This window comes from Chlorocebus sabaeus, chromosome 20 (assembly GCF_047675955.1).
Source record: "Chlorocebus sabaeus isolate Y175 chromosome 20, mChlSab1.0.hap1, whole genome shotgun sequence".
Lineage (NCBI taxonomy): Eukaryota > Metazoa > Chordata > Mammalia > Primates > Cercopithecidae > Chlorocebus > Chlorocebus sabaeus.
Genome location: NC_132923.1, coordinates 49,832,476 through 49,851,290, shown reverse-complemented (window position 1 = coordinate 49,851,290; position 18,815 = coordinate 49,832,476). Strand labels below are relative to the sequence as shown.

At 47.3% G+C, this 18,815-nt stretch overlaps 1 pseudogene; it reads left to right on the top strand.

Annotated features, from left to right (window-relative positions):
- The first annotated feature begins 13,566 nt into the window (after window positions 1-13,566).
- LOC103225904 (uncharacterized) lies at window positions 13,567-18,529 on the top strand (annotated as a pseudogene).
- Window positions 18,530-18,815: the final 286 nt, after the last annotated feature.

Sequence of the window (18,815 nt, the reverse complement as noted above, 5' to 3'; positions counted from 1 at the left end):
GCTACTCGGGAGGCTGAGGCAGGAGAATTGCTTGAACTCATGAGGTGGAGGCTGTAGTGAGCTGAGATCACGCCACTGCACTCCAACATGGGCGACAGAGTGAGACTCCATCAAAAAAAAAAAGTCTTGCCATATGTCTTTTCTGCCTCTTTCACACAGCCCCACAGGGCTTGGCAGCAGGAAAAGTGTGACCTAGGGCTATGGTAGTCACCCATGTGAGCTACAGCTGTGGCTGCAACTCGGTGCAGCCTCTAACCATGAGGACTGGGAGTTTGGAGGGGCAAATTTAGGCCATTTTGTTTTCTTGAAATGCTTCCTCCTAGTCTTAAATTCATTCCCACGTCAATAAATGGCAGTTAGTTATTCGTGGTGGTGGTGATGTCTGAAGACTAACAGGATTCCCAGATTCAATGTTGGGAAAATCACCTTGAGTCCCCTTTTCAGTGTGCTGGGGAGTGAGTACAGGCCAAGTTCCAGTCATCAGTTTCCAGCGGTTCAGCCAGAGTGTCTTGTGAATTCTCCCAGGGCTCTCTGGTTTTAGCAGGGTCTCCATGTGCAAACCTTGCCTTTGCACAAAAGCCACCATGGCAGGAGGTTGACCAAGCTGTTCTGGGAAGGTGAAAGGTGCCGAGCAGTTGATGCTTCCTCCTAAGTGCTGTATGGAGCAGGCTTGGCCCAGATCCAACATGGGCATCCATGCAAAGGCTGGTTGTCTCCCGGTGTCCATGCAGCCCTCCCAGCCATCCCCTCACTTCCCTCTGTGGCATACTGTTCACAGCTGTCTCCCTCCACATGTCCGAGGGCCTTTCTGCAAAGAGGGGTTCAGAGATATCCAGGACCAGCTAGTCTAACCTTTTCAGGGTGGGAGGGCAGAGCAGAAGTTTTATAGTGGATACAAGGCCTGAAGCCAAAGGAGTAAAACCTCTGCCTCATGGGAGTCCAGGCATGCTTAGGTAGGAGGGGGTGGCAGGTGGGTAGGAGAGCCTCCTGACTCCAGAAATCTCGCTTTGTAAGTGGCACCTGCTCTGAGCTCCAGATATCCCTGAATTTGGTTTTGCCCTCTGTTCTTGCCTCTTCCTGTCTCCCTCCTCCTCCTCACTCAGTCCTTCACCACAACATTCCTTTTGTGTTTAGGGAGATTTCCTAGCACCTCCCTGGCTAACAGATCAGATCCATCTGAGTCACGCTGAGCCTCCCATTTAGTAACTTAGGCCTCTGGAGTCCGGGTGGCCCAGGCTTCATGCCAAACCCGCTACTGCTAATAGTAATGCTATTATAATGGCTTTTATACTTAAATCTCCTTTCTTCTAGGAGCCCCAAGGTCTTTAACAAATGCAAAAATTACACCACTGTCCAAAAAATAGAAACTGAAGGAAAATACATTCCTTATTCCAAGTCTACTCCTTCATGGCCTTACATAGTTGCTTTGAAGGATGGATCTTTAAAGGTTCATAAACTTTGGTGGATGAGTGGGGTGGATAAAGGAGACAGGCTTTCTTATTGCCAGAGGCCCCACCAGTTTCACCATCTTATCTTTCGTTGGTTTTGTGGCTCAAAGAGCTTGAGACTACATCGGGATGAGTCTAATAAACTGGTATCTTAGAAGAAGAGATAAGGTTCAATATGAATATGTTTGGCTCTCATACCCCCAGAGGTTATGGGTCTAACAGGTGCTCACTGAGCTCAGCTTGTCGTTGCATGGTTTAGGACAGACAACAAGGATGACCTACAACAGATACTTTGAAGGATGGAGTCAGCTTAAAAGGCAAGCATTAGGTTTGGCTACACGCCCCTATCCTTAACACCTGTGAAGATCTCAGCGTGCAAAGAGAAATACAGATCATGGCCCACTCCTCTATGCTTGGCACTGCTGGATGCAGAGGAAGGGAAGAAGCACTAGGGATGGGCTTGGCTAGGACCTGCCCTCCTTTCAAGGGTCCAGCCACCTGTTTAAAGGAAAGAGAATTCATCCTGATGCCAAGCAACATAGCTTCCGATTCTGACTGCACCTTTTCTCACCTGGCATTCCCTCAATGTCCACCAGGTTGCTTGCTTTCTGTTGGAGGAGAAAATGCTATCTAAATGATCTCCTGACTCAAACTCATTCTTCACACTGATGCCAGAAAGCAAGTTTCTGTCTTCCAGAGAGAAAATTCATGTTGCTTCTTCCCTCAGAAAGTCTCAGTGGCTTCCCACCCACTGTGGGAAGGGGTGCGGCTCCTTTAAGGTAGTGTTCAAGACCTTCTATGCTGTGTCCCTAACTTCCCTTTCAGCCTTGTTTACCACCACAGCTCTCTGGTAGCCTGGACCAACAAGGTCACTTGTACATACTTTCATACCTTTCTCCCTGTTCTTCTCCTAGTTCTCTATGGAAATCTTTCTCACCATTCAAGACCAAGCTCAAACAGCATTTCTCTGGGACAGGTTCCTTGAGCCTTCAAGTCAGAATTTACTATTCCTGTCACTACACTTGCAAAGCCCATTGCTTGTGCCTATCTATGTTCAATAATAGTGACATGGGAAGCACATGCTTTTTAAATAAGACAGACTTGAATTTAAGTCCTGGCTCTCTCCCCTGTCATATGCTTTTTAGAAAATCACTAATCTCTAAGTTTCCTTGTTCTACCGAAAGTAAAACCAAAGCCAACTTCACCTTATGTGTTGTAAGAATTGAATGAGGTCATAGCTCTAAAATCCTTGGGAGAAGAACACTGTGGGTGAGCTAAAGGCATCAGCATTCCCTAATGTTGTGTTCTTGGTATTGTCCACCTGCCCTTCTTCCCCTTAGGTGGCAAACTCCAGGCAAGGGCGTGTTCTGGCTCTTGACATTGACCCCATCCAACTCCAACACCATGTCTTGTATAGGGACACTCACTAAACATTTACATTGAAAGCACTTAATTTCTCACTTCCTCGGTTTCTCTATCTGGACAGTAGTGAAAAAGAATAGCAAAAAAGAACATTCTGGGCTCTAAAGAAAAACTCCCCAAATGCCCCTCCCAGGACGGAGCCTGTTGTTAATTGGAAAATAAATAGTTCTCTGCTGAGCACATCTTTTCCTTTCATGGGGCCCCCTGCGATGCTGTTTGGGCGACAGTTACAGCTACTTTGAGGAAATAATGACTGCCCCAAACTCCTTTGGAAGAATGTTGGGAAGATAAATGAGATAATCCACCTGACAGCTCTTTGAGCTCTTATGAAAAAGATACCCTTGAAATATAGGATACAGGTGTGCCTTGCTTTGGTATGTGAATTTTGGAGATTTTATAAAAATCTGAACCTACAAAACAGACAAATTAAGGGGTGAAAATTAGCATCGCAAACAGCCTCTTGGCTTGACAGAAAGATTCACAGCAGGATCCCTTTAAATAGCCAGCTCCCCTGGTGCATCTAAAATATGACTCAATCTATAAAGAATTTGATTTACATATACTCAGGAACACTTCTACTACAGAGGAGGAAGCACATATGTTTTTTATAATAAAAATCGATAACTTTGGGGTTTTAAAAATATAAAATATTTCTTTCTTCTCATCATCTTTAATCCTGCAGTTAACACTTCCACTGCTAGAAAGTCGCTCTGAAAAACAACTGCATGTTCTGCAGAGGCCAGGCCCTCTCGAGCACAGCTCCAGGAGCGTGCAGGTAGAAAACTGCTGTTTTTGTTTGTTTGTTTGTTTGTTTGTTTGGAGACAGAGTCTCGCTCTGTCGCCAGGCTGGAGTGCAGTGGAATGATCTCAGCTTACTGCAACTTCTGCCTCCCGGGTTCAAGCGATTCTTCTGCTTCAGCCTCCCAAGTAACTGGGAGTACAGGCACGTGCCACCACGCCTGGCTAATTTTTGTAGTTTTAGTAGAGATGCGGTTTCACCATATTGGCCAGGATGGTCTCGATTTCTTGACCTCGTGATCTGCCTGCCTCGGCCTCCCAAAGTGCTGGGATTACAGGTGTGAGCCATCACACCCAGCCCATTTTTTGAGGTGGAGTCTCGTTCTGTCACCCAGGCTGGAGTGCGGTGGCGCAAGCTCAGCTCATTGCAACCTCCACCAACGGGGTTCAAGCGATTCTCCTGCCTCAGCCTTCCGAGTAACTGGGATTACAGATACGTGCCACCAAGCCCGACTAATTTTTTTTGTATTTTTTAGTAGAGATGAGGTTTTGCCATGTTGACCAGGCTGGTCTCGAACTCCTGGCCTCAGGTGATCCACCTGCCTTGGCCTCCCAAAGTGCAGGGATTACAGGCATGGGCCACTACGCCCTGCCGGCTAAAGCATTTTTAACTCACTATAAGATTGAAAGCAAGTAGTAGACCTCTGACGTCTGAAAAAGTAAAGGCCAGCCTTATTTAGAAGCGGGACCATATGTGGCAGGTGCAGGAGCCTCTAGAAATGAGCGAGCTCATTGTTCAACTTTCCTCTTTGGGAGTCTCTCAGGGTGTGTGTGTGTGTGTGTGTGTGTGTGTGTGTGTGTGTGTGTGTGTGTATACATGCATGCATGCATAACAGCCAGTACTTGGAACAATCTCCCAAAGATGTCCACATCCTAATTCCCAGAACCTTCACATATGCTATGTTACATGACAAGGGGAAATTAAGGTTGCAGATGGAATTAAGTTTGCTAATCAGCTGACTTTAAAATAGGAAGATTTTCCTGGATTATCCAGGTGGGCTCAGATTATCTAGTGTAATCACAAAGGTTCTTAAAAGATGGAAGAGGAAGATAAATCAGTGTCAAATGATGCCATGTGAAAAAGACTGGCCTCTTCAGTGCTGGCTTTGAAGATAGAAGTGAGACCAGCCTAGTGAGACCCATTTGACTTCTGATCTCAAGAACTGTAAGGTTTTACATTCGTTTTGCTGTGAGGCACTAAATTTCTGGTAATTTGTTATAGCAGCCATAGAAAACAAATCTGGTAGTAGGGAGGTGGGTGGTAGCAGTGGTTATTGCAGCTTCACTGCATATTTCATGCTGAAGAGGCCTGTGTAAAATCTCTGATTGTTTTTGTAAACATGGATGCAAATTCATATTCAATTGCTACAGGCCCCATTTGTCTAGAACCGCATTCTAACCAGGAGGTGAGATGCAGGGGAAAACAGAAATATTGTGGGCTGGCCCTTCAACCATCCTGTGTGCCACACAGGAGAAGACCTAGAATTTCCTCTAATGACAGTGACTCCTTTCTTCTGGTTAACTTCCCACTTGTAGGTTACCCCACAAAGCCAATGGCACAAGTATGAACAATTCCAGTTTCCTCCCTTCCTCAAAATTACTGTCTCTAGGCCCCTCCTCTGGCTTCAGCAGCTCCCTCTCCATGCAGAGCCCTGGTTCTAGCCGACCAACCATCTTGGAGCTCCTCTATGCCTCCCAGCCCTTCCCTTAGTTCCTCCAGAGCAAGAGGATGTGGTGAGCTGGCTGGCCTGCATGAGCATATCCTAGAAAACGGTTTCTGTTGGAGGAGCAATGGAACACTGCTCTGCCTTTGACAGCCACCTGACTCCTGAAGCTTCAACACGCTTGTCTCCCTCACCTGCCGCTGGTGGATTGCCCTCTTGCCACTTCCATTGATGACCCCTTTGCTCCTTCAACTGAAGTCTGCACCCACTCCCACCTCCTCTCACAGCCTCAGCTCATCCCTGATGACTCAGATCAAGTTTTCTTAGGATGAAATGAAGTGGGGTGAAGCTTTGTCTGCTTCTTAGAGTTCAGGGAATATCCAAAACAATCTAACAGTCACACCACCCTGACCAACTTTGAGACCTCATCCACATGAGGAGAAGGCAAGAATCTCAACAGCTGAAGTGTGCCAGAAACATTATGTTTTGTTTTAGTGAATCAGTGTAATTACCATTTCAAGTCCCCATTTGGCTTGCTGATTGACAATGTCAGTTACTGCTGGATAGTCTTTCTCTGGCTGGGGGTTGTGTCTCCATTGTGGGTGGCTTATTACTATCACAGCAGCGTGCGTGTGTGTGTGTGTGTGTGTGTGCACGCGCGCGCACACACACACACAGAGGGGCCCTCTGACCCAGGTTGTCTGTCCACACTAGCCTCCCAGGTCTGTATCACCCCATCCCACTCTTAGCCACTGATACCCACAGGTTTGTGGCTGCCCTCTCTCACCCCCCACTGCAAGGTCTGTACAGATTTGACTCTTTCTTAATTACTTCTGTGTCCCCTTTTGAGAGCCTGTAGGGAATTCTGCCACGCCTCCATCCCATACCCTACACAACTACTCCTGGGCTGTGGGAATTCTATGGGGCTGTCATAGGCCTCTTGATCTGGGCACACCAGGAATCATTTTCTACTCTGCTGCTCCTGTCCATGATGGGCACCCAGGAAACAGACAGTGGTGTCTTTGCTCTTCCATCTCAGAACCTCTTTTGTTGTTGTTCTCTTATTCCCCTCCATCCTCCAGGGGGCAGCAGTAATGCAGCTCTTTCTCAGGGACCCCACTGAGGAGTCCTCTCTTTCCTTCTGCTCTCCTGTGGAGACTCCATCTCATCTTGGGTGGTGAGTGGGGTGGATACACCAAATCTTTTTTATCTTTGACAGACTTCACGTTTGAATCTCAAAACCCAAACAGTTGGATGTTGGGTGCTTTAGTTCTACTGGGACAACTTTTCTTTTACATAGAAATGCCACATGTGGGAGGGTCACTACACAACAGCAACACTAGTGAATATGTCCCCGTGTTGTCCCCATACACGGCAAATGGGTGCAGGGTGCCGCCTGCCACTCACTGTGCAAAGACTACCCACACCAGGGAAAAGCAGAGCCTGTGCTCCATGAATCTGCAATTATGGGCATCTAAGCTTAGAATATCCTACTCTATTGCAAGTGAAAACATGTAGGTGTATCTCTTTGGCCCAGCTCAGAAGGTAGATGTTTTCTCCCTTTTGTTAATACAGTCACTTGGCAGTTTCAGCTTTCTATGAACATTCTTCTGGAAAAGAATCTCAGCTCGTTGTGTAGTTAAGTTTATTCAGCACACAAATCTCTTAAAATCCATGCCCTTAAATGTTTATGGTCATGTGGGATATTATCAGTGTCAGAGATGGGCAGGGTTGAAGGCATTTGGGGTCAGACTACTTTCTTTTAATCTTCTCCAAACATTTTAGGTTTGGCAAAACCTGAATTGCATTTTGCCAAGCCCCTGTGCCTGTAATTTGTAAACCCCTGTGTATTTTCAGGGAAATGTAGTCCATATGTTTCTGATTGATTTACACTTAACTCATCTAAACGTTGTTTTGTTAGTGTTATTTGATGTCCAAAGGGCCTCAGAGCCTGTTTACATCTGTCTAAGCTGCTCGTTTTCCTCCCTGAAACTCAGGAAGATCTATTTTGCCAAGAGTAAACTAAGTCAAATACTGCACCGCCCCTCCCCACCTCCACCCCCAGGATTGGATCAGACTTGGGTTGAATCTGACAAAGAGCTGAGGAAGTTGCACTGGGCTTTGAAGTTGACCACTCTACCCTACACTTCACCAAGAGGAATCAGAGCGCAAAGCCTCCCGCTTGGGGACTGTGACCAACAACACAAATACAGAGAACAGCTCCTAAGCCAGGCCAACTTCCCAGCCTGGCCCTTTTCCTTATGGCACTGACATTCAGCTGCAACTAGCCACCACCGACCTCAAAAGGCCCTTCCCTTATGACTCTTTCATCCAAGCTTCAGTGGGAAGGGTGGAATAGATTTTATATAGTGAATGAAAGCGATCAGGCCTCTTGCTAGATCTGTGATAACAATCTCATAGAGCAAGAGTGTGGTTTTAAAATGAAACAAAAGAAATCCTTAGCTAGTGCCCCATTTCACTGAACTTTAATTTTAGATAGCTTGCATTTGCCTTGCAAATGAGTCCACAAATTACCAAGCCACAAGCATTTAAAACCATCCTGCCCACTGCCAGAAGGAGTATGCCTGGCAGAACCGATGAGGCTGGCCCCCTACTGCTCCACCACCGTAGAAGTGAGTTATAGGAGTGATGCTTGAACTGAGATGGCATTCCACAATTTTGGAAACATGATGGCTAGGGATGGGGACAAACTCACTGCAACTTTATGATTCAACATTGAGGGAAATGGTGTTTTGTTTTGAAAGAAGCGCAGTGGCTCACGCCTGTAATCCCAGCACTTTGGGAGGCCAAGGAGGGCAGATCATGGGGTCAGGAGATCGAGACCATCCTGGCCAACATGGTAAAACCCTGTCTCTGCCAAAAATACAAAAATTAGCTGGGCGTGGTGGCGTGTGCCTGTAATCCCAGCTACTTGAGGGGCTGAGGCAGGAGAATTGCTTGAACCAGGGAGTCAGAGTTTGCAGTGAGCCGAGATCATTCCATTGCACTCCAGCCTGGCAACAAAACCAGACTCCATCTCAAAAAAAAAAAAAAAAAAAAAAAAAAAAAAGCAGCACTTTAATGTGTATTTGGTTGTGTTCAAGCAAACTCTATTTGGAATGGAGGTATTTGAGACAAAGAGGAGCCAAGTAACTCTATAAAATAATATGACAGGTTGTTTTGTCTATACGCAGAGTTGCATCTCAGAGATAATTATTTCATTGGACTTGGAGGACCCTCTGGGAGATTTCTCTCTTTTTTGGACCCCAAAATGTATCAGGGAAGCCAGATTCTAGGTAGAAGGAACATGGTCAAAGCATTTGGGGAAAAGCAGACTGGCCCCTGAAATGTGGGACAAATTAGGAGTTAAGGACAAAGATGGCTAGGATTTCCTAGCTCTAAGGTTTAAGCTTTCTGTTTCTATTTTGTAATTCCTTTTTGCTATCTTTGAGCTTTCAGAAAATTTCGATCAATATTACAGTCTGGTCTTATGTTCTGGGAGACTAAAGGAGGGGTCTGGGTCTATGCAGTGGGGGAGCCAGCGACTGGAGAAGCCAAGGGTGACTTAGAGGCAGTGGAAAACTTGTCCATCCAGGGCAAGCTGATGTGGCAAACAGGCCTGATCTTTGGAATGTGGATGCATTCCTGGGTGATTCTTAGAAACACCTAGGGTAGGAGAAGCCCACTAAAGACTGGCTTTCCTGCAGCCTCCTGGGATAGGAGCTAAGGTTGTAGCTATTTGCATGTTAAGGGAAGAGTCGAGCCTTGAAGGTTGGAGAACTTGGGGACATGAGTATCATATCAGTGTTAACTCTGGTGGGTGGCCAAGTGGCCATATTTGCATGTCTCACTTTCAAACTGGGCAGTAGTGGTGCTAGCACAAGTTCCCTCCTGCTGGAGCCTCTGCAGAAGACCAGGCAGCCTGCTCTCCCACAGTCATGTGAGCAGATGTCCTCTCCTGCCTCCATGAACCATCCCGTGTGGTTACCTGGATGCCATGATATCCCCCTGCCCCACTGTAGTGCTTTCTCTGAACTGCATTTTAGAGTGAAGCCATCAACCTCCACTGAAGGCTGAGAAATGTGTCTTCTGTAAGCATGTTGTTGAAGCTGTCATTTGCAACCTTAAAAGTCTCCTTTTGGTGGAACTCTAAGGAGACACTTCTTCCTCATCTTCGTATCAGGAGTAGTTCAGCTCCTCGGGGGCTGGCTTCTTTTTTGTTTTTTTCTTTTCATTTTTAAGTTATAACTTTTTAGAATTGTGGTAAAATGCACACGACAGAAAATTTGCCATCTTAACTGTTTTTATGTGCGTAGTTCCGTGGCAGTCAGCACCTATACTGCTGTGCCACCCTCACCACCATCCATCTCCTGAACTCTTTTCGTCTTCCCAGATGGAAACCTTGTACCCGTTATACAATAACTCCCCATTCCCCTTCTCTACACTTCCTGGCAGCCAGCGTTCTACTTTCTCTCTCTGTGAATTTGACTCCTCTGGTTACCTCCTTTAAGAGGAATCAGACAGTATTTGTCTTTTGGTGACTGGCTTATTTCATGGTTCTGGTTTGTTATGATCACTGAATTCTCTAACAAATCAGATGTCTCTCCTCCCCCCATCTTTTTGCTTTGCCATGGCAGCTAGAAAACAAAGCCAAATCTCTGCCTGATCCAAAATAAGCATATGTGCTAGAAATTTAGCTAACTTTATTTCATTATTATTATTTTTTTGAGACGGTGTTTTGCTCTTGTTGCCCAAGCTAGAGTGCAGTGGCACAACCTCAGCTCACTGCAACCTCCGCCTCCCAGGTTCAAGAGATTCTCCTGCCTCAGCCTCCCAAGTAGCTAGGATTACAGGCGCCCGCCACCATGCCTGGCTAATTTTTGTATTTTTAGTAGAGATGGGGTTTCACCATGTTGGCCAGGCTGGTCTCGAACTCTTGACCTCGTGATCCACCCACCTCGGTCTCCCAAAGTGCTGGGATTACAGGTGTGAGCCATCCCGCCCAGCCACTTAGCTAACTTTAAAGAGGACTGGTCCATGCAGGCCATGAAGGTTGAGTACGGTGTTTGCAGTCAGGAGACCTCAAATCCTGTCCCTGCCATTCACTAGCAACGTGGCTTTGGGCTAACTGATTCACCTCTCTGAAACTCCATTTCCTGCTGTAAAAGAGGGATAACAATACCCTTCTTTCAGAGTTGTTGTCAGAGTAAGGGAGTAACCACAAAGTTAATAACATGTTGTTTTTACAATAATCATTATGGAGAAAACTGATTATTAGACATTATCCCCTGAATCCAGCTCTTTGCAGCAACTTTGTGTTTCCTCTCTTGAGTTAATTTTTACAAATCTCAGAGAATTAATGCTGAAGGACTTTAAAAGGTCGTCTGGACCACGGTTCCCAAAGCTGACTGACATCAAAGTCACCTGCAGAGCTTTAAAAGGCATTTAAAGTGGAGGCCGAGGAACCTGTATTTTTAGGTGGCTTTCCTGGTGGTTTGGCTTTGTCTACTGATGGACATTTGAGCTACCCCTGCTCTAGACCCTCTCTCTCCTATTTGCCAAGAACATTTTTCTGCTATTTCAGGCAGGTGAAAACCCATCCCGTGTTTACAGTTTTCACCAAGCAGGACTCCACACCCTGCTGCAGAGTTCACATAGTGTCTGATATCCTTGCAGGACTCCACTCTTCCTTTTGCATTCTCTGCTTACGTCTCCAAAGATCTTGAATGGCTTGTGATGACTGTCCAGCCAGTTTCTTTGTCTCCCAATCTGGTTACTATCATGATCGTCTCCTTTGGGAGATGGGTTCTACCATTTGTCTCTTCTCGTTATTCTCTGAGGCTAGAGGTTTGCTAGACTCTAACTTCAACTCTTCATTCCTTCCCCACACTTTCTCCCGTCTGGAGTTTGGGTTTATTTTTCTTCCTGCCTAACTACTCCTAATATACTAAGTCAATAAACAGATTCTCTGCGGTTACATATGGCAAACAGCTGAAATTTACAGTTGAGAGTAAAATTTCCTCATTTGGGAAAAAACCCATCATTTCACAGATTTAGAAAGTGGTCATTCTGATCTCCAGGGCAAATAAAAGTGTTTTATAACCTTCCACAAAAGCTTATGCCTTGATTAAATTTTTATTATGAATTATTAATTAAATCAAGGAAATGCAGAGGCCTAAACCATTGCTTAAATTTGCTCCAGATTGAGACACAAACCAAAGGCGGCAAGAAACGCTGAAGGGGAGGTTTAATGATGAGCAACACATATAAAACTATCTGCACACTTCCATCTGCCAAAGGCTCCAAACCAGCCATGTAAATGAGTCCATGTGCCCACACCCAGACAGAGGCTGGCAATGGGCCTGGAAGAAACAGGACCTCCTCAGCTTCTCTCTGCTGGGGTCTGTGTTTGGGGCACTGTGCTGTTAGAGACACAGGGGCTTATCTACCTCATGAGCAGCTATGGTTAGAGGGAGTAGCTGGTAGTAGTTCAGAAAAGCAGCCTGGTGTCTTGGAAGCTGAGCCAGAGGTCAGGAGAAGTGGGTCACTGCTCTCTGGATGGAGGGATGGATCCAACCAGAGCCAACCAATACAGTTGTGCAGGTTACCTGGAGGCCGGGCCCAGTGGGTGCTGACATCCAGCTTATGTCCTACCCACCAAGCCTTGCTCCTTGCTGTGGAGCTGCGCCCACTATGAGGAGGGAATACCTTTTTCTAACTTGAACAAGGGAGTCTCATGGCCTTGCTTGGAGGCTGACAGTGTGTGTATGGGGTGAGTGGGAGGGATGGGGCTGCATTCTTCTTTCTCTTAGAACACAGAGGTGTTGTTTGGGCAAGTGGTAGCCTAGAACTGAACCAGTAGACACTGGGGATGCAAAGCTGAACAAGACTCTCATTCAAAGAGCTCAGAGTACCTTGACGAAGCAGACAGATATGCAGAGTATTCTAACATGTGGGGACAAGTGCTGTACAGGACATCTCTATGGGTGCCCACCCAGATGGGACTGGACGACAGTGGGGAATCAGAAGCTTTCTTGGGGATGATGTCTAAATGAGTCTTGAAAAGTGGAAGGGGTTGGGATGAGGGTCTAAAGAGTGAGAAGGCACTGAAGGTAAACAGAACTACGAGATCAAAGTCATGGAGGATGAAGGAGCATGGTCCAAGAGCTCTCAGGGAAGACGTGGGGATTCTGTGGGGGCTCCCCACTTCATGTGGTTGCAGTTGAAGACATTTTCAAATATGAGCAGTTATTCAAATATGAACTAAGTGGGCGATGCCCATTCCCCTCCCCAGTGACCAAGACTGGAGGGCTTGAGAACTCCAAGTTCCCAGCATGATACTTGGCGTTTGAGTGCTACTTTCTTCCCCTTCCTCATTTCCTTCTGCCCTTTCATTTTTAATATGAAAACACTTTAATATGAAAACATAAAATATATACATCTGTGTATCTTTCATAACTTTCAAAAAAGAGCTAAAAAATGTGAAGTGAAGGGTAATAGCATGATGCTTTGGCCATGGTCTGCTCCCCATGATTTTGTGTCCCTGCTTCTGGGCTGGCTTCTTAGAGCGGATTGCGATTGTGCCCCAGCAAGAAGCTGGCCTCTGGATCAATCACTGCAGAAGCAGTCAGGAAAGGGGAGCTTGCCTCAGTAAGCAAAAGTCACCATTATCTGATTATCTTTAGGGATTCCCTACTCTCTGGATAGCTAGTCATGACTAGAGAAGATTCTGCATGGAGACAATATAACATTTATTTGGCTTTTATTTTTACTGAATTCAGTGCTCAAGGACAGTGGCACATTGACAACACTGCTTCCTAGCATGACATCACATAAATAAGTTTGAAGATACTGCTTAATAAGAACCCTTTAAAGATAAGAGAAATGGTAGAAAGAATTGAAGGATGCTGTTTCCTTTTTAATATCTGCCATGAATCATAGTCCGGAGAGAAGACAGAAAGCCAAGGCACGCAGGGACCAGGCACTAGCACAGGGGTCAGGAGGTGGGCGTTCACAGCAGGTACAGCTCAGATCCCTGCCTTTGCTTTGGCCTGAGGCTGGGCAGACAGGAACATAGAAAGCTATGGAGCTGGTCTGAAGGGTAGGGTGGGGTGGTTAAGCCTTTGCTGGCATATGGCTTTGCAATCTCGTACACTGAATAAATCCATCAGAGCACTGCATCCACTCACCCAATTAGCCTGCACCTCATGAACACCTATTGTGAGGCCAGCACCATGGGGAAACTGAAAGACCCAGACATTCTACCACCACGGAGGAATGACCTCACCCTGGGTGGTAAGTCTTCCCTTCTGCTCACCTACCCAAAGGGAAAAGAAAGTGCAAGGTTCCTAGTTTACATTGAGTTTCTTGAGGGAAAAAAGGCTCTTGGTAAAACAATGCCTTATTCCTTTCCTTTGGAAGTTCCTTCTGCAGAATACAGCTCAATTGTGGGTCCCCAAAAGGCCCCCGAAGAATTAGGGGGTGGTGTCAGGTGAGGGCTTTAGGACATAGAAGGTCACTTTTGGTTGTTGTCCTGTTGAGCCAACTGCTTTACTAACTGGAGTTAGTAAACTCGCTCAAGCTGGAGGGTGAGGGAATGGGTGGGGCTGAGGCTGGGGGTTGGTCAGTAGTTGACCCCCAGTGATCTTGTTTGAGGAAAACTCCTGTGATCCCCCATCAGAATATTTTGAAGGTGGAAGAATCTTCTGGTGGGAAGGGAGAAGAGTGGGGGAGGAAATAAGCAACAAGCAGCTTCCTTTCTTGACAGATGGAAAATAAAGGGCCTGTCCACAGCTCGACGAACTGCCATGGACCTCCCAGCGGGGCTGCTTTCTGAGGTGATGGTCTCCTCGCTCCTTAGCCAGGCTGGTGGAGCCAGCGACTGACGTTGGAAAGGAGTTGGAGGATGGAGGTTTGTGGCCAGCGAATGAGAGGTGTGGGGGAGGGGGAAGAGGAAAAATGTGAGGGAGATGGTTCTTCAATGAAACCTCTGGCCTCTTTTAAACCATAAAGAGGTCTGGCTGGTTTGATTCCAGTCCTTAAAATAGCTCAGTAGGATCTTAGGGATTATTTAGGTTAAACCCCTGAGAGGTGAGGAAACTGAGGCCCAGAAGTCCCACTTGCCTTTGGTCATGGGGTGAGTATGTAGCCCAGCAGGGTCCCAGCTCCTGTGAGCTGCGATTCATGCTGTTATCTTTGCTGGGGAGGCCTGAAGTTCCTTTAGCTTGTCCCTGATGAAGCAAAGGAAGAGTCCACGAGAAAAGCATCTCAGAGTTAGGTGACCTTGGCTTTGGGGTCTAGTTGCCCATGTCTTCCACTTTCCTTGCCAACATCTTTCCCAAGCCTGCCAGACTGGGGCGCAGTACCACCCCCTTGCTGCCAGACAGGTGGCCTGTCCTGGGAGCAGGAAGGGGAGTTCAAGGCAAGCAAGGCCCACTGGGAGCCCCCTGCTAGAAGTGCTCTCCCCTTCCTTCTTTTGGAGGTGGCAGTTACTGGGCAACATGACCCTGAGGAGGAGATAAGCTGCCTCTGATAGGAAGGTTTTATCTTTGAGATTATTGCAAATGTGCCTGACTTCTTCATCTGGTTCTGTCCGGATCTGAACTGGTAGCCAGATAAACTGTTTGCAGCACCATTTCATGTATTTATCAAGTCTAAACAATTGTCAGGAGGCAATTATCCCCCAGGAAGCCAATGGCAGATAAGCAGTGCCCCGCAGTCTGGTTCCAACCATGGAATCCGTAAGTTGTCCCTCCTTGCCCTGTGCAGATTTTCTCCTCTGTCCCTGCTGCTCTAAATTTTAAAGGAGGTTTGATGTTCCAACACATTTGTTTTGGTGTTCTTTGCCCATAGCCCCAAATAAAATCTAATGGTTTTTATAGGTGGATAAATCCTTTTTAAAGGCTCTTTTGTTATCACCACGGGGTTTGTGAGCACTAAAACTGGGTTTTAAGGGATCAGTGAAACCTTAGAATCACGGTTTGCTGTATCTGGAAGGAACTGTGACCACTCGGTACAGCCCCTTCAAGTGGTAGATGAAGAGGGTGAAGCAGGAAGGGATTTGATGGCTTGTGAAGGGAACGTGCTCTTCAGAGTTGGGCAGACGTGCAGCTGAAGCTTGGTCTGGCCACTGATCTGCTGCCCAGCCTTGGGTAAACTCCTGGAGCCCGTTTCCTCACTGATTACATGGAGATACCAATCTAGACTCCACAGTATTGTGAGAGGTAGTAAAACTCTTTCCCTCTGGTCAAGGTCACACAGACAGCTGGGGGGCAGAGCTAATACCAGAACCTTAGTATCCGGGCTTCCAAGTCTTTATCCTTTCCATTATTCTGCAGGAGGTCTTCAGGCTACTGTTAAATAAAAAGTAAAGCTTCTACTTTGTCCCACCCAAAATTCTAGTTCAGTGTTTCCCAGACAAAGCACCTCCAGCAGGTCTGAGGCTCAGTTCTATGTGGGGACTCATGTTTATACGATGATAGCATCTATATTTTTTCTGGATGAACTAATAATCGACTTGCCATTGTATTTAGGAAAAACCAGACATCACCTCATGGACGTCTAATTGAAAGGGACCGTCAGTTATTCCATTCATTCTGGCAAATTTTCTTTTTAGCTTTGGTTGCAGCAGGAAGAGAGAAACGTCTGGGGGGCTTTTTGTCTGGTGGAAAGGCATCACTGGTCCACAGCCGGGGACCCCTGGATGACCCATCCCAAGGCCCCAGCCCGAGTCTGAAGTCCCAGGGCTGGTCGCAGGCCGACCTTGCAGCCCTCGCCAGAGCGTTGTCTGCACCTCGGACACTAGGTGGCGCCACAGGAACATCCTCGCGGCCCGAGGCGCGGTCGCAGCCTGGGAGCACTCGCCGCGGTGCTGTGGAATTTTCTGGTTTTTTTTCACGCAACGTCAGGCGTCCTGCTGGCGCCCTCTCGCCACCGTGCCCTCCCGTCAGAAGCCCGGCTCCTAGCGGGGGAAGGCCGGGTGCTGGTCTGCCAGGAGCTGGGACTTGCGCCCCATGGAGTGTCGGGAGTCTCCAGTGCCGCGCGTTCAACACCACAGGGCCAGGCTGTTTGCTCCCCATCGGTCGCTGCCCCCAGCACCCCGGGTTATTAAGGACTCATTTGCTTGGAGCGGCATCATTACAAGGGTGTGGGGTACTACATATACTCCGTATTTTTCTATTTTCTAAAGGCTGCAGGCGCGATACACAGTGCGCTTGAACGGTGGGGCCTCGTGCTAGCCGGAGGAGCGAGCAGGGGCCGGGCAGGGGCTGCTCAGCCAGGCGGTCCCCGCACGGCGGCCTCGGGAGGCCCTGCCGTCGTCCTTCACCCCCGGAGGCGAGTGCGGGGCGCTTCCCCTCCTCAGGGCCCTCAAACCGCAAGGGAGTTTCCGCTTCCCAGTCGATGGTCGTCCTCTCCCATTCCCGGCTGCATCTCCATTTACCCGTCGCCCATTTCCTCTGCCCATCCAGGCTCCTTGGCTCCGCTGGGGTCTCCGTTCCCTTCTCCCGGTCCCCCCCGCCAGGTCGCGGCTCCTTTGTCCAGGACTCAGCAGGGGCTTCACCCAAGGGCGCTGGTTTAGGCCGGATCTGGGGTCCCTCGTCACTCCCAGGCTTCTTCCACTTCCGGATTCTGGAGAACCGGGAATCAAGCCCTGCGCGCGCCTCTCCTTCCTCCTTCGTGCTGAAAGCACACTTCAGGCACGCTTCCTGTCCGCCCAGGCATCAGTTCTGACAGTGAGCTGAGAACAAGGAGTTTCTTTTTCTTCCCCAAAAGTTGCCTTTTGTAAGGACTATGTCTGCACCAGGGCTTGATACATGTTGCTACTCCTGGGAGTATGAGACTGGGAAGTTGACGGAAATGTCAACATTAGCTTTAATGGTGAGGCCAAAGGGAGAATGGACCCAGCATCAAGCCTGAGTAGAGGAGAACGGGAGAGGGAGGACCAGAACCAGGGCCCCCCGTTCACTGCCTTGGGGTGTCTGAATCCTGCCTTTGCTGTTGGTGAGCTCTAGGACTATGGGTAAGTTGGTTAACTTTTTGAGCCTCAGTTTCCTGTTCTGTCAAGTAGGAATACAACTCCCTAGCTCACAGAGTTGTGGTGAGGATTATGAACTATTATGCGTCTACAGTGTCCTCCCCGCAAGTGAAAAGGCTCAGTAAATGGTAACTGTTATCATGGTCCAATCTAAACTTCCGTGCTTGCCTTTCACCAAATTGATGTTACAGAAATCAAAAGGTTCTTGTTTTTCCCACCTTGTTTGGAATTAGGAAAAACTTTCCCTGCGCCGTTAATGTTTTATAGGTCTCTTCTCTCCAAGACAGAAAGGGAGGGTAACGGGGCTTATTTTTTTCTCCCAGGACTCTTGAGGAAGGATTCAGGATGCGGCTGTGCCTCTGGGGATAAAGGGTATAACACTGGGGCAGGTCAGCTTCCTCGTTGGTACAGTGGGACTCTTATACAGGCCCCTTTCTTTCTAGCACCAGATACTGCTACACCATCTCATTGGCATGGACCTATATGTGGCATCAAGTCCATCTCATCGCTTTTGGTGAAAGTCAGCACAGTTTGTAAAGATTCTCATTGTGAGAATGGGTAAACCATCCCTTTTATTAAAAATCAAACCAGAGATTCCTTTACCTATCAGTACCTCCTGCTGCTAAAAAGCAGCAGCTAAAAAGCAGCAGGAGGTATTGATAAGGGAAGTCCTATCTAATTTACTGGTTTAGAGAATGACTGTCCTCATTTTAAGAGTTAAACATTAACCCCATTAACACCTCTGAGAAACCCTCCCAACATGTTTATCTCATTGACATCATGGGGTTGGAGGTCACTGTAGATAAGGAACTGGGACACCAAAAGGAGAAACTCTGGCCACCCTTGCACCCTGTTTCCAATGCTGGTCCAGCATCACCCACAGATGCTAAGGAGCGCTGGAGACCTTACCAGGCCCTGTGATTGGTCACCTTACTCTTCCATGGACAGAGCAATGAACTTAGATTCCTGCTGGGATCCTTTGAGGGCAAGCATACCCTTCTTCCAGCTTGTACTGTGAACTCCGTTGCAGCCATAAGGACTGTCTGTGACACTGAGCCCGAGATGACTGGGCCCTGTGCTCCCTCCCGGCCCCACAATCCTTGGCCTGCCACAGAGAACTGAGCTCTTTTATTAGCACCATGAATGTGACTGATACAGCTAGCCATTCCCTCGTGCGAATGACTCAGTTTATTAATGCTCTGCTAAAGATGGCTTCTTTGCCTGCCAGCAGCCTTAAACAGTATTTCATTAAAACTGGCTTAATTATTTTGAGAAGACGGCCCAATTAAAAGCTATACACTCCCTCTATGTAAGTGTTTTTACATAGAGCTGTATATATAATACATATTTGTAAGTGTGTGTATGTATATGTGTATGTATGTGTCTATAAATATATAGGCTTAGCAATTTAATTACATGGGATAAATTGTTGGAAAAAATACCCAGGAG